This window comes from Cryptomeria japonica, chromosome 2, assembly GCF_030272615.1.
Source record: "Cryptomeria japonica chromosome 2, Sugi_1.0, whole genome shotgun sequence".
Taxonomy (NCBI): domain Eukaryota; kingdom Viridiplantae; phylum Streptophyta; class Pinopsida; order Cupressales; family Cupressaceae; genus Cryptomeria; species Cryptomeria japonica.
Window position 1 is genome coordinate 505,561,827 of NC_081406.1, and position 15,493 is coordinate 505,577,319.

Below are 15,493 nucleotides of genomic sequence, written 5' to 3' on the forward strand. Positions count from 1 at the left end.
TCTCCTACATATAAGATGGGGAAGATATTAATGCCCTCAAGTAGATCAATATCGTATGCAAAAATTATTTCTCCAATGCTCAACCTTTTTCTATTTGAGCTTCTTGTGATAAAATTAAGAAAACTACCCATATAAATGTAATTTAGAAAAACACCCTATATATATATATATATATCAATGAACACTGAGAGCGGGGGGTGAATCGGTGTTTTGCTATTTACTGAATTATAAAACTGATTCTTTAATCACCAGATGCAAAGAATAGAAACTATAATGCAGAAACACAAAGCAAATATCCACACAACCATAACACCAGAATTTTTACGTGGAAACCCGGAAAGGGAAAAACCATGGTGGGATTGAGTACCCACAATATTATTATACTATGGCTAGTAGTATAACAATATTACAAAAGCTAGAATGCACTTGCATTCAGACACACTGCCTAGAGCTCATTGCTCAATTACAAAATGGGGTTGCAACCCTGGAGGAAGGCTCACTGCCTTACAAGCTATTACAAAATGATTACAATGATAAATAAACTGAAGAATAGCATCTATCAATGCCTACATACAGTTCTGGTTAGGCTCTGATTGATTCTCTGTCACTGCTCTGTTATGCTCTACTACCATGTACCAGATCATGTAAACATAAGATGTGCACGTGAAACTGTGCTCAATCGCTCCCAACATTCTCTCTCATACATACCATCACCAAAAATGATCATCCAAGTCGGTCTTATATATATGCACCACCAAAATAGATCTTCAACTAGTCGGCTTCTCAAAAATGCAAAATATGAAATGTGTAGGCTCAAGTCGGCTCAAAACATTGCAAATCCATATACCGGACCTAAATCATATGATCACAAGCTTCCCATAAGTCGGATCAATCACCTTGAACTCATAAACATCTACCGAAATTACCTCAAGGAATCCAGACCACATGCTACACCATCAAACATAATGATAACTCGGTTTTTCCTACAATACCCGATACCAGACCAAGAAACTTGTACTAGAGTCAGCACCAGAGGCGGAAATTGATTGATAAGCTACCTCACACATCCAATCAACTATCCCGATCACTGCATCATCATAAATGAATAATTCTCACCGGATCTATCCATTGTGTTCCACCAACTAGACTTATATTCATGAATAACCAAACTTACTCAAGACTTCCAGTAAACCCAATTTCCATATACGAGATAGGATTTCTAGGTTGAGTTGCCATCAATGACAACCCCTAAGTAATCTCTATATATCTAACATCATCAATCCTCACTGGAACAATGTCTTTTGCCAACACACACACACACATATATATCTTAAATTTAAAAGTATCTTTGCACCAATGATAAATTTAAGAAACTTTCCATATATATAAAGCATCTATGCACTAATGATAAATTTAAGAAATCTCCCTATATATATAAAAAAAAAAATTAATTTTTAATGGTGATTTCAACCTTTAAAAAAATAATTAATTTTACTACAGAATATTTTTACATCACAAGGAATTGGTAGAAAATCTTAATGAATTTTATTTTTTAGAAATCTAAAAATAATTATCATGAGAAATCCTTCATTTTCAAAAAAGTATTATGGAAAATTAGGGGGTCGAAGAGTGGCAACGATCAAGGAATTTAAAGGGTAGTGTTTCTTATAGGATTCAAGGAGATATCTCTCCCCCATAGGGTCAAGAGGCAATAGCCCTTGTGGGGGTTGAGGGGGTAAAGCCTCTTGAATGCCTCTTGAATGTAACACTTAACCTCTTCTTGACTAGGCACTCTCTTTGAGCATAGTACATAACCAATCATGGCTTATTTCTCTCCACAATTTTCTCTAAAGGAGGTTACCTAGTCTTCAAACTTGAAAATATCCTTAAAACATCTTAGAGAACAACTTTTTTTGAAATTGGCAGGATTTTGCTTGAATTCCTTCCCAAGTCGTTTGCATAAGAATAGGTCCTCCTATTTACAAGGAGAGTCGTGATGATGCTTTTGAATAGTTACAACTATTAAATGATATGAGCGTATTGATTACTAAATTTTTCAAGAGTAAGTGTTAGAAATTATAGATCCATTAATGCTATGAGATTTCCACAATCCATGTTTTAATTCTCTTATTTCTTCTGAATTTGATTGTGTATGCAAATTTTGTAAGAGAATTATAGATCCTCCAAAACCTAGGATCCACATTATAACTCCTAAGGTTAGAAAGAATTCTGAAACATACTGAAACTATATACATGAAATATAACTTAAAGTAAAAGTCAAATGTTTCATTGGATATTTAATTTGGTTATTGATTATACATTTAATTCCTTATACTTAAATTTTTACTTCATGTATATAACCCTAACCCTAACCTAGCTTATAATTGTGTATCTTTAATGGTGAATTATTTTTCGATGAATCAAATATAATATTCTATCAAAATTACTCAAATAATGTGGCAAAATAATCAAGCTTAATTTAAAAATAAAATAAAAAATGCTATAGTGATTTGATCACAACTAGTATTTTAAAATGTGATGATTTTGGTTACCTTAAAACTTGTACAATTTGTCAAATTTTGATTCTATGATTTCAAGTATTTGCTAGTTGATGAATATTTGCCACTATTTAAGAATATCTCTATGCACTACATATTAATATGTTTAAAAAAAAATTAACTTGTATACATACCAAAAAAAATGTGTTTTAAAAAAATTGATTAAATTGTAATTAATCTCATATAAAATATAAATGATAAATAAAATATATAATAACAAAAAGTAAAAAAATATGTGAGCACTAAATATTGGTACTATAAATCTACTTTTTAGATATTATATTTTTTCTAATCATACATTGTAGAATTGTTATTGTTTTTTCATTAATTATAAAAATCAAGTTATTAAAAATTACATAATTTTTTTATAATTTTATTTTAATTTTAAAAATACATGCATTTAGAATTTAGACACAAAATATCACAAATTAGTAGTTCATAATATCTTCAAATTCTTAATAGCTTAGTTGATTAAAGGTGATAGAAGGTAATATTTTAGTTTAAAATGTTGATTTCAATGTTCCAGTTTGTTCAAAAAGTGGGACCCACTATCATGGGATTACCTACACTTGGTCTTAACTTTTCTCTTTACAATTCCTTTTCTAAGAAGTTCTAAAATTTATTTTTTATCTTTACATTCTCTATGGGTGTCAATTTATACGTTATTTTATTTAGCAAACTCTCTTGTAATTAAATCCATGTGATGATGAATGGTTCTCATTGGTTGTAATCCTTTTGTAAAATACTTGAAAATAATTTATAATGTGGATCTATTCAAAAAACCCTTCACTTCACATGGTGTTTCACTTCCCTTATATATTTATCCATTTTACATATGCTTGGGAATGGAATCCAAGCATGCATTTTCGTTCTTTACCACTTTAATTTTTTTTTGCTTTGAAACCAACAAATATATTAGGTTTGATGTTCACTTATTCTATTTTGTCCTTCAATTTCCTTGAGGTTTACTCATTTATAATTTTCTTATGGGTGTATATGTATTTTTTCTACCATCATAAATGGTTTTTTTATCAAAGTTGCTGAGGCATATCGAGCAACACAAAATGCATACATGACAATGATATCACACAAAACCTCATCTATATATGGTCTAAACTATTTTTTACAAATCATTATCATTTACCAAAATTTGATGCCCTTTTTGCAACCATGTTACTTTATACCATAGATTTGGATGTGTCACCTTTTTTACCCAATGTTATCCACCATTTATGGATGTGCAATAGATCTTAAAGCAATAGCACCAAAACCTACTTCCATGAGCCTTGCAGAATGGAATGAAAATGATAGTGCAACTAGAGTAGCAATCCAGTTATCTCTAGCATCATTCAATTATGTTCCATGTTGCAAAGGAGAATACTGCACATGACTTTTGGAATAATGTTGCAACTAGTATCATAAAATCTATTTTATTATTATAGCTTTATGAGTATTACTAATAATAGTTACAATATAGAAATATATAAATATGGATGTTATTAAAATATTGCCTAAGTTTGGTCACAAATTGAACTTGTTTTTCAAGTGGTGGATTGTCTCTTTATGTAAATGAGAATTTTATGTTCATTAGCCCGTCCTTATTAAACCTCCATTTAACCAAATCAGTCAACCAAATTTTACCTACACGGTATGCCTACTTTTATTTTAATTGACCATTATCCTACAATCTCTCAAAAACTTTAAAAGAGGAAATGTTCAAGTTGTAGAAAATGAAAATGAAATCTATTCCTCACTTGCAAATTCAATGTCAAACAAAAATAGTCTTCAAATTATTAAAGACTTAACTATGTTGTTTTTTATTAGCACAAGAGACTCACTGAGTAAGTGGTTGTATCTTGTAGAATTATGGTACATCTCTTTTTTAAATCCTTCCATAATGATGATACCATCCAATGTTGTTTATGACAAACCATTTCCATTTATTCCATATTATCTTTATAGAAACTTTGTTCTAGTAACAACACTTATAATTGGAATATACAAGCTCTCCGCTAGCTCCAATAGTTTCATAGCTCAAGCCTTGAGAGTAAGGCTTTTTGAAGTGAGAGAAATTTTAGAAGCATTATATATTAATCTTTTATTACAATTATGAGCATTGCAGTAATTGAAGTTTTAATGAGTTATTATTAAAAGTAAATAAATATCTCACATTGATTAGATCTCATAAATCACTTTTTTTAGGGAAAAGACTATAGACATGAACTTATATTAATAAAGTTGAATGATTGCATAGAAAGTCAGCCACCTGCAGCAAAATAGTCAACCAACAATTATATAAACTATAAAATTGAGGCAATAGTAACCAAATACTTAATTTAAAAGTATCCTGATTTAAGACTCCTCAAAGGGCTCAAAGTTGCTTCCCTACTGTCTCCTTTGTCTCATTAGGAATTTGTTGATGATACCATCATCTTTGAGGAGGCGCCTATGTTTCTGAAGCTGAACAATGGAAAGAACTCTTGGACAATTATTGACAAAACTCGGGCCAGCATATTAATTAATGCAAGAGTAAAATCTATTTCTTCAATGTTGCTCTATCTTTACAAGAAAAAGTTACTAATATTCAGGGATGTTTATTTGTAGTTCTTCTTGATTCTTGCTTGGGGATTCCTCTAACTACCAAATTATTTCCTAACAACAACTTCTGGAATAATCTAATTGAACATTTTTAGAAAAAAATTATTAGTTGGAAAGGTAAACTGCCTTGTCAAGCTAGATAAGTGTAGCTCCTAAAATATTGTCTTCAAAATATTCCAATTTATTACCTTTCTCTATTCAAAATCCTAAATATCATTTCTTAAAAAGATTAATAAAATTCAAAGTAAATTTCTATGGACTAGAATGGAAGAAAGGTCTAGAATTGCTCTTGTTAGTTGGGAGAAAGTCTATAGACCTAACAAGAAAGGGGGTCTAAGGATCAGGATAATCAAGATATTTAATAAGCATATCCTTGCTAAGTTAGGTTGGTAGATTATTGAAGGTGCAAAATATTACGTCAATATTATCAGGGCCAAATATCTCACCAATGAGTCTCCAAGACAGTTCATATATGATTAGGACCTTCCAAGTGGATCTCCTATTTTGAATAACTTACTAAAATTAAAAAAAAACTATATTAAAAAAGGGAGCTAAGAAGATTGTTGGAGAAGGTAAAAAACTAATATTTCAAGATGATGTCTAGAATAAAGATGGTGCACTCTCATCTACTAATTTAATTTTAACTTATTTAAAAGCAATTTGATCCAAAAGAATGGCATCTTCCTCAATAACTATATTTGTTGGAATGGAGTGTAATATAAAAAATTACACTTGTACAATTCATCATAACAAATGGTGCCTTCATCCACATCATCGGAGGTCGTGTACCGCCATCTCTATCCTTTTGTCCACTCGGGATCACTTTGTCAACTTCAAATTGGTATTTCACCAACTCTGTCGACTTGTCACCTTTGGGACTATAGCGCGACATGGAGACATCTGTGCGGTGCGCTAGCATCTTAAAAATCTGGCAGTCTACATGTAGCCATTTAAGTGTTACGCCTATGCCTGGAAGGAATTGTAACGCCCCTACATGTGCCCACCAACGTCAGTTTTTTGTCCAAAAACTATATCTCTCTCGTTTGATGGCTTTTTGGGGATCTTTGGAATTTTGAGACCACTTCTTCCAGGTTGGAGCTCTTGGCAATCTTCTTGAGCAACATTCACAAATTTTCCAGCACTCTACAGTCTACCATTGTTGCACATTTTTGAACCAGCTCATAGTGCCATTTTCATAAGTCTTAGAAGGGGAGTTACTCACCTTTCCTCGATTTATTTACATATTTGCATTATTTGATCTGAAATCTCTTATCATATCTATATAGTCTTTATCAATTTATCTTTCCCATGTCTATTCTCTAGGTTGTTTGTGGTGGTGGAAACACCAAACAGGGGTCTGACTTAGGCAGACTCCAAAACACAACCCCAACATTTTCCCTTCTTTCTTGTGTGTAGGTTGACGATGGTGGAAGAATTATTTTCTTGCGAGAGGCTTCAATCATGGACTGAATTTAATCTTATTTTTGTCCTCGTTCTTCTTGTTTATTTCATATTTTTCATTGTCTATTTAATAATTTAGTCGTTTCCTTAAATATTTTTTTACGGTTTTTGTACCTCATTCGAACAAGACAACAATGCGTCGTGTTGATGTCCTAGATTTGTTCGCTCATCCTTGGGATGGAGCCTTAGCAGAACCACCCAGGAGTCTCAGCTTGTGATATATTAGCTTAGTTTGTCATTTTCATCCCCTGGCTCACCCTTAGCACCAATATAAGTGAGGTATTGGACGATCAATTTTTCCTTTTGGTTTTATCATCCTTGAGGTGACAAATTTCCTCCACTACATTTTGGTGAACCCGATGTGAAGCCAATTTTTTTTTTCATCGTGTTTTCATCATATAGTTATTTGCATATATTTAAATATATAAAATTTTAAAATCTAAAATATAGTTTGCATCTTTTTCCTAGCATTTGCATTATCTTGTTCATCCTTCTAATTAGTAAGTTTTAGTACAAGAGAAAATCCTTTGTGTCCCTGTAGTGTAGTCTTAGGGTCATGAGGCTTTTCTATGAGCTTTACGACCCAAACTACCATAGGAGCCGTAGTCAGGAGGTCATCTAGACGGAGTTTCCCTCTTGATCATTACAAACCTCCTCTATCCGAGGCAATGATAAAAAACCCTTTGACTGACTCCAGCAAGAATTTCCTCTTATACTCTCCAGATGCCTTTCATGGGAGGCTCATCAGTTGCTATCTCTAAAAACAACTCCCCAATGAACTCTATGTCACCTTCTCCACCTGTTGTTTACCATGATTCCACTATCACCATTGACTTTGACTGGATTCAGTCTCTAGAGGACAACCTGAGAGATTTCGAAGGGTTCCTTAATCGGGAGAATGTCCTCCCTCAATCTAGGAATGTAGTTAACACTTTGAGAGACATGCTTATCTCAGACAAGAAAGGTTTAGAGATACTAGGGGCATTATCTATTATTGTCAAAAACCATGTACCCTTGATAGATGCACCCCCACAGGATGTCCAGTCTGATACTTGTGGTTCCTATTTGGGTATTGGCATACCTGGTTTGACAGTACACATGGTCGACCCCGGGCCTACCATTCCTAGTATCAATGCCTTGATCACTCCCTTGGGGTATATGGGTATGCCTAGTAGTTCGACCTCTGCCTCTGTTGTAGCTGAGGACTCTATGGTCAGCATTAGTACTACCTCTATCGATGACATTGGTTCTCTCATGGTGCTGATGAAGGTGGTGGTGGTGGTTCTCTTGGAGGTGTCGGTGGAGGTGGTGGTGCACCTGGCCCACCTCCACCTCCTCCCCCGATAATCTGGTCTTGAGCACGATCTTACAAAACATGGGGCAGTTACAATTACAGCTCACAAACCTGGCCTCCACTTCTGGTCAATCGTCTATGCCTTCATATTATAGGAAGAGTTTGGGCTTGATATCACTATCCTGAATACCATCCTTCCTCATGCGGCTGAATCATTGAAGTTTGATAGTTTCAATGGTGATGGGGACCCTAATGTGGACATTGATTCCTTCATGACCTTGTGTAGTGACTATCACAACCAAGGTTTTGTGCTTCTTAAACTATTCTCATGGTCCTTTAAGGGAACCGTGTTAGAGTGGTACATAGCTCCTTGCCAGATAATTCTATCTGTACCTTTGATTAGCTCATGGATCTATTCCTTAAACGGTTTCAAGCTAACATTGGCAGCAGGGTCACTATCGCTGACCTTGTTCACTATAAACAAAAGCCCATCGAAAAGATCATAGATTTTATCTCAAGGCATCAATCGATCTCTACTAGAATATGCTTTGCCTTGCAAGATAGCGATCTACAAAGGATGTTCATCGGCAATCTACCACTGGTGTTGAGGGTAAAACTAGCTCTTAATTGTTACCAGAACTTTTCTAATATGTGCTCCACACTTATAGACTACCAACACACCATGACGCAGTTCAAAGATTCTACTTTGAACTCCCGTGGTGGGTCTTCTGCAGGCACATCCACAGAAGGATCTATAAATAAAAAGGTTGTCGCTAATGTTGTGGTTGTACTGCAAGGATCACAACAGAATAGAGTATTCACCAAATTGAATGATTCTTACTTAAGCATTATGTAGTGATTATTGAAAGATAATCCGATTACCCTTCCTGAAGTTCGACTGATGCCCGATAATAGACCCTATCTATGCTGGTATGATGGGTCAAATTTTTTCCATTACCATCGTGTGCCTAGTCATGACACTAGGCAATGTTATCATCTTCAGAACTCATATTGTCCACGACCACATCGATAGTGGGGTGATTAAAGTTGATGTGTGGAAATATAAGTCAAACAAATCTGTTGATCAAACTAATAAGGATTGTAGATCTACACTGATCCATTTCCCCCACATTCGACAAATTTCATTTCTACATTGGATCCTTCCTTGGATGATGGTCTATTTGTGAACATGGTCACCATCATTCCTATTTGTTCACCTCCTATCCAAAAGGAGAAATTGTCTGACATGTCATTCACCCCTCTAGATGCCCTGTACTGTGGAGAGCCTGCTACTTTGTACATCCCTACTAAGATGAATGGTCAAACTATCACAGGTGTGATGTTATCAAAGAGGAGACTCTATTTGTGAATGATGGCATAGGCCTGCATATGATGAGTTTCGAGAAACCTTGAGGACACATGACAGTTTCTCCATCCTTCCTTTGGGAAGCATCACCTTGACAGTCCTTGTGGGACCCAAGGCTATGTTTTCCATATTTGTGATCATCCCTAAATCGAACCTTTTTCAGGTTAAACTAGGTATTCCCTGGTTGATTGGTATGGACATGGTCCCTTTAGTGATTCATAAATGTCTCAAGTTTACCCATTAGGGTTTGCGCATGTCATCCAGGATATTGGATATCGACCCCTATTAGCTCGTGGGGATTTTTTGTTGGATTATTTTTGGCCTGCTCCAGTGGGATCCATGCTTCCCCATGGTGATCTGATGTATCACACCTATTATTAGTATAAGATGGGGGAGTTACCTATTTCAAATGCACCTCATGTTCCATCGGTTGGGCCTTCTTCTATCCCTGACATGGTTTTGGAGGCCTCTCGAGCTTCAATTGGTGGCCCTCATCTTCATCATAATCAACGTGCATGTGAGTGTAAGTGCTATCGACGGGCCATGGCTTGTTAGCATGAGGTTGCCTTGCAATTTACTGACCTGCATCTTCAATGCCCAGTTCTATTGCATCGGATCTTGTTTTGTCTATTGCTCTTGTATCTGCATCATCTTTGGTTTTGCTTCCCACTGCTTCAGGGCCTATTGATGAACCTCCCCCTAAGCGAGTGCAGGCTTTCATTTCTCCTTCATCGGAGCCTCCTCTCATCAGCTCCTTGCCAGATGAACCTTTGTTGTCTTGACCCATTGATATGTTGCATATGCAGGTGGTGTCCAGTGCAAATTTATCTTCTCCCCTTGTTTCGTAGCCATTCCAGCATCAGAGCTTTCCTAGAGTCCTTTAGCCTACTACGGTTGATAGGAGACCTGCTTGCAATCTTGGGCAGGGCCCCATTCCAAAATTCCGGTGGAGGAAACCCTCGCAAGTATGCTCCTCATCCTTTTCTCTGCCTGTTTCAGTGTTGTTTCTTTTCTTGTCTTTATGTGTATGATTGAGAAGGCTCCACCTTCTCCTAAGTTTGTCATTGCCCCTCTCCCAGAGGTCAGCAGTCCTGTTGTTATTTCATCTTGTCCGAGTTAGTCACCTACTTTCTCTATGGAGGCTTTCTTGTTCAACTCCTTGGAGAACATCCTAACCTTGTCTACGATCTTCACGTGATCGTTGACCCTTGCCTCCTCTGAGCCTGTGGACGCACATGTTGTTGTTGCTTCGTTCCTTGCCCTCACTGCTTTGAGGTGCCCAGTGTATATCTTGTGATGGTCCCTCTTTGAGATCGTCCCCCTTCTCCCTGTGATCTAGATTGGGAGGACGATGATCTCCTACGGGATGACTTTAAAAATATTTATCCTTCCTCTCCATCTTTTTGTGTGCTTTTGATTATGTTCCCTCATGCTTGCTTTATATGTTTGTTCCCTCCCAGAGGACCTAGGTTACTTCGTAGGTACTTGGATACAGGAGGTTGACTATCTTTATCTGTTGTTCTCTCCCAGAGGACCTGAGTTACTCTATAGGTGCTTTGATATGGGAGATTTTCTATTGTACATCTTCTTCTATTTGTCTCTCTACTTCTTCTATCTGTCATATATTGCTTTTTCGCTATTGAGGTACGATGCAAAGCATTGGGGGCATCTTTGGCCTTCTTCAATGTTGACCCAAATTTTTATTCTATCTTTGTCTTCATTTTCTCTTCTTCAAATTTGAGAACTTTGGTGCTATGATGATATACCCATCTCACAGTTATATTATATAATTTTTCTCACTACTATGGGTTATGATGCCAGACTATTGGATTCCCCTGTCCTCTGGCATTCATCATCGATGTTGTGGATATTTATGTTCCACCCGCTACTAGTGGCATTCCACAGAAACATCTCGCTATGTTGACATGCCACAAATGCTCTTCTCCTTATAATAACATGCCTTCCATGCATATCATTCTAAGGGGGGCCATCATATCTGCATTTTTGCATAATCGACATTTATCATTTAGCTTTTTGCATTTGTTTCTTGTTGATCACTTTTTCATGTTTGCCTAAGTGGGGGCCAAACCACTTGATCTTTTCGCCTAGATGGGGGCCAAACCATTTGATCTTTTTCATTTTCTTTTTTTTGTGTTTGCCTTTGTAGGGGCCAATCTACTGCTTATCAAATCTCTTTAATCTCACCCAATCGCATGTCTATCTAGTGCATCACTACCCATGTGGCAAAATCATGCCTTATCATATGGTTATCCATACTAGCTTAAATCATCACCTTATTGCATGGCTATCTAGTGTATTGCTACCCATGCTAGTGCAATCTCACCCTATCGTATGGCTATCTAGCATAACACACTTTTCTATCATATACCAGTGTATCTCATATCAGGATGGTCGCTTATCTTGTATCTTTTCGTAATAAGGGGCTTTCCTCCAAACGAGGTTTGTTTCTATTATGCTATCTTATCTATCATCAATATTAATCTATCCTTTTATCTTACCATTCGATATGTTAGTCTACAGCTAGCATGTTTGTGATGTATTGGTTAGCAATATCCATTTCAAACTTCAGTTTCATCTCGTTGGAGGCAACCTTGTTTGATCAACGAAATTCTGCCTCCCTGTTGTGATTCCTTTCTTTATCTTCCTCTACTTTAGCTTCACATATCTCAGCATAGACATGCTTGCTAAAGTGAGGGAAAAATATAATATAAAAAATTACACCTTGTACAATTCATCACAACATAAATGGTGCCTTCCTCCACATCATCGGAGGTCGTGTACCACAATCCCACTCGGGATCGCTTTGTTAGCTTCAAACTAGTATATTTACCAACTCTGTCGACCTATCACCTTCAGGACTATAGCATGGCACAGAGACATCTGCATGGTGTGCTAGCATCCCACAAATATGATAGTCCACAAGTGGCCATTTGAGTGTTGTACTTGCACCTAGAAGGAATTGTAACACCCTTACACGCACCCACTAACGTCGATTTTTCGTTCAAAACCTATATATCTCCCGTTTGATGGTATTTTTGGGATTTTTAGGAATTTTGAGACCACTTCTTGCAAGTTGGAGCTCTTGGTATCTTCTTGAGCAACATTCACAAATTTTATAGCACTCTAGAGTCCACCATTGTTGAACATTTTTGAGCCAACTCATAGTGCCATTTTCATAAGTCTTAGAAGGGGAGTTACTCACCTTTCCTCAATTTTATTTACATATTTGCATTCTTTCATCTGAAATCTATTATCATATCTATATTGTCTTTATCATTTTATCTTTCTCATGGTTGTTCTCTGGGTTGTCCATGGTGGTGGAAACACCAAAACGGGGGTCTAACTTAGGAAGACTCCAAAACACAACCCTGACATTTTCCCTTCTTTCTTGTGTGTAGGTTGATGAAGATGGAAGAATTATTTTCTTGCAAGAGGCTTCAATCACGAATCGACTATAATATTCTTTTTGTTCTCGTGAACTTCTTGTTTTATCATTTCATATTCTGCAATATCCTATTTATTTCATTTTCCGCATTATCTATTTAATAGTTTAGTCATTTCCTAAAATATTTCATGCAGTCTTTGTACCTCGTCCGTAAAAGATAACAGTGCATCGCGTTGTTGTCCCAGATCTGCGTGCTTGTCCTTGGGACAGAGGCTTAGCAAAACCGCCCAAGAGTCTCAGCTTGCGGTCTATTAGCTTAGTTTGTCATTTTCATCCCTTGGCTCACCCTGAGCACCAGTATAAGTGAGGTATTGGAGGATCAATTTGTCCTTTTGGGTTTATCACCCTTGAGGTGACAAATTTCCTCCACTACATGGAGATCAACCAAGGTGGAAAAATTTTAGAATGCAAATGGTTGATATCAAGGGCAGTCAAGATATTAATATGAAAAGAATGGAAGATGAAATTTTCTTTTTACACTACTCTCTAGATGATTGTAGCCTTTTCTCTATGAATAGGAAGGATGAGTGGCTCTGGAAACATTAGCCTTTAGATGATTTCTCTATTAGATTTTCTTATTTCTCTATGGATAACCATATTCAAGATCCCTTCTACTGGAATCAAGTTTGGATTTCCAAACTTATTCCTAAAATAAACTATTTTTGGTGGGTTAGTTCCCATAACAATATTCTTACCATAGATAACTTGAACAAAAGGGGGTTTATGTTTGTTAACAGTTGTTCCTTACACTATAAAATTCAGAAAGTATTTACCACATATTCTTGCATTGTCCTTATGCTTAGGAGGTTTGTTTTACTATTTTCTCCTCCTTATCAATCAATTGGATGATTCCAGATACTATTAAGATTTTCATGGATAGCTGGAGTCTCTGTCCCTTCAAGCACCCTATCACCCAATATCTTTGGAATTAGATTCCACTAGACAACTTTTATATCCTGGAACCTTTATAAAGAAAGGAAAAACGGGATCTTTAGGGACCACTCAAGGACCAACGGGGAGCTATTCAATAGATCAAGGAAAATGTTAATGTTGTTTCCTATTGCTACTCTAGAGTCTTGTTGAACTAGCGACATCTCAAAGCTAAATAATTGTGGCGAATCAATTAGGATCTCACAAGGACCAATTGGATTAAAATGATTCCTACTTAGAAAGGTCAATGAATGCCTGCCCCCCAAGAAGGATGGAGTAAATACAATTTTGATGGGTGTGCTAAATGAAATCATTGTATATTTGGAGTTGGAGGAGTGATAAGAGACAACAAGGGGAACTTGATTGAAGGATATGGCAAAAATCTTGTGATTTGTTCTAATAATAGAGTTGAGGTCTTTTCTACTTGGCAAGGGTTGAAAAGACTAAAGGAGCTAAATGTCCAAATAATTATTCTAGAAGGAGATTCTAAGTTGATAGTGAACATCCTTAATGAAAAAGATAAATGTCCCTAGGAGATTAGAACTATGATGCATGAAAGAAAGGAGATACTTAGTAGTTTTGTTCAATCTAAAGTCTATCATGTTTGCAAAGAAAGTAATACTACAGCAAATGAAATGGAAAATTATGGTCCAAGGAATATTGATTGGGTTATTTTGAATTATGCACAATGTCCTCCTAAATTAAAAGAGACTATCTCTAATGAAAGGGTCCAAAAATACCAAAATGTTGAAAGTGTTAATTAACTTATATATGGATATCAAAATTTTCAATTTTAAAATGTCAAAGTGGACATCTTTGATGATGTGGCCTTAATAAATGAGGTGGCTTGCCAAGTTATTGCTAGGCTTTTTTGACACAAATGATGATGACAAACTGGCAGGTACGAACAATCATAAAAATGCTTGCGATGGTATTCCATAATTGCCATATATCTCCTCTTAATTCATTGGAAAAATGACACAATTCAAATTTACTATATGAAGGAAGTTGATTTAAAAATGAGTCATTTTGCATATGGGAATGTGAATTATGGTACCAATAAATTATTATTCCCCATTACTTGAGGTACTATTTCATAATCGCTAATTTCGAAGACAAAGCCATTTATCTTTCTCTATCTAAGAAATACCATTTCTATTTCTGCAAATTTGTGAAATATTTGAGAGTGAAGAAGGATAAAATGGGAGGGGTTTTGAAGAGGTCACAACCAAACTGTGAGGAACTATTGCAGAGTGAGGATTGTTGGGATTTATTTGACAAGGTGGGAATAGTTTCCTTTTTTCATGCTAGGAAATGCTACAATATCTCTCTATCCACCAAATTCTACAACTCATGGGAAAAAGGAGTTGTTTCTATTAGAAGAATAAGTTCCACTATTACCCTAGAGTTGATCCCTGGGGAAATTGGACTAAAATGTGAAGATCTTAAAGTCAAAAAGAAGAGATGATAGATACTACAAAGCTTTCATTAAGAAATTCTTTGAAAAAGGTGAAGGCCCGTCTGTTACTCAAAATGGGTACATATGACTGCTCCATCCTTCCTTTGCCATACACCATGGTGAATTTTCATGTCATGAAATATTTCACTTTAGAAGGTCAGTATACCACAATTCAGGGATATCATTCACCCATTCTCAATCACATTAGACATGTTGAAAAAATTGATATTCCCTATTTTTTTGTTTTCTTCTCTCTACATGAGTATAGATAAGGGTGCTTCCCTTCCCCTACATCAGGGCTTGATCTTTTCCCTTTACCAATATGAGTTTGATTGTTCCCCTCATCGTTCTAGACTCCTTA